Raw genomic sequence first — 1,603 nt, forward strand, 5'->3', positions numbered from 1 at the left:
AGTCATCCGTGGGGAGCTCGGAGTAGAGCCGCTGCTCCTTCACGTTGAAATTAGCCAGTTGAGGTGGTTCTGGAATCTGGTAAGGATGCCTCCTGGGTGCCTCCCTAAGGAGGTGTTCCGGGCACGTTCAGTTGGCAGGTCTTGGGGAAGACCCAGGACTAGGTGGAGGGATTATATCTCCAACCTGGCCTGGGAACACCTCAGGATCCCCCCGTCAGAGCTGGTTAATGTGGCTTGGGAAAGGGAAGTTTGGGGTCCCCTGCTGGAGCTGCTGCCCCCGTGACCTGATACCGGTTAAGTCATTGAAGATGGATGGATGGATGGAGTCTATGGAAAGAACTCAACAATTCACTCCATGACTGCTAGCAATCTAGCTAACTAGTAAGCTAGCTAGGTGATAGCATTAGCGACACTGGCAAAATAACGTTAGCTAGCTAACTAGCTACATTAAACTGTGCCAGGGTTGTTTCAATTAAATAATGTTGACTTTCTCTTTTGAAGTAACATGCTTCACAATAACCTTCAAAGTTTATTTCCGAGAGACATGTCCACTATGCATTGGCAGGACAGTTGGCGCATTTTCTTAATCAAACGCAAACTTGACACCTAGCTAGCTAGCTAACGTAATTACTTTCTATTATAGCTGGACTAGTGAGAGTTGCTGTTGCCACTTTTGTCCACACAATCTGACTGTCTTGCTGCCTTCGTTTCACTTACTAAAATTTGTTCAAATATGTTGACGGCTAATGGGGACAGATGATTCAGGCCTGCATTTGGAATTACATTTGTTAATTCAGACATCAATGGTGTCAGATGATGACTTTGGTGAAATCCAAACATTTTATTAAGGGACACCATGGTACATTCATTACAGGATACCCCAAAAGTAATGACAAATGTTCCATGAAATCTGCTGTAATATTAGATTCTTGGCAGGTAGGAAGCTATACCCTTCGTTTAAGATATATATTTTGACTGGAAACTGTCCTGTCTGTCAATGCAGACCTTTCCTTCTTATATGAGGCGTTACTGCACCTGGCCGACCAGATAACTAACGTGGAGAAAAAACATCCTGACTCCCTGCTCATTGTCCTTGGGGACTTCAATAGAGCAAACCTCAGCCATGAACTTCCAAAGTATAGACAGCATATTAAGTGTCCCACCAGGGACACTAACATACTGGACCACTGCTATACTACATTAAAGGACGCCTATCGCTCTGTCCCACGTGCAGCTTTGGGACTCTCTGGTCAATGTCTGGTTCATCTTGTCCTGACATACAGGCAGAAACTAAAATCTGTTAAACCTGTTGTAAAGAGGGTGAAAAGATGGACCAACGAGGCTGCAGGCACTGATCTGGACGAACTAACTGTTACTGTGACATCTTACATCAGCTTTTGTGAGGACATGTGTGTGCTGACTAAAACCTTCTGCACACACAACAACCAAAAACCCTGGTTCACAGCAAGACTCAGGCAGCTTCATCAGTCCATGGAGGATGCCTTCAGAAGTGGGGACAGAGTCCTGAATAACCAGGCCAGGAACATTCTTACCAAAGAGATCAAAGCAGCTAAGACGAGCTATGCTAATCAGCTGGAAAAAA

Source organism: Etheostoma spectabile, chromosome 9, assembly GCF_008692095.1.
Source record: "Etheostoma spectabile isolate EspeVRDwgs_2016 chromosome 9, UIUC_Espe_1.0, whole genome shotgun sequence".
In the NCBI taxonomy this organism is placed as follows: Eukaryota; Metazoa; Chordata; class Actinopteri; order Perciformes; family Percidae; genus Etheostoma; species Etheostoma spectabile.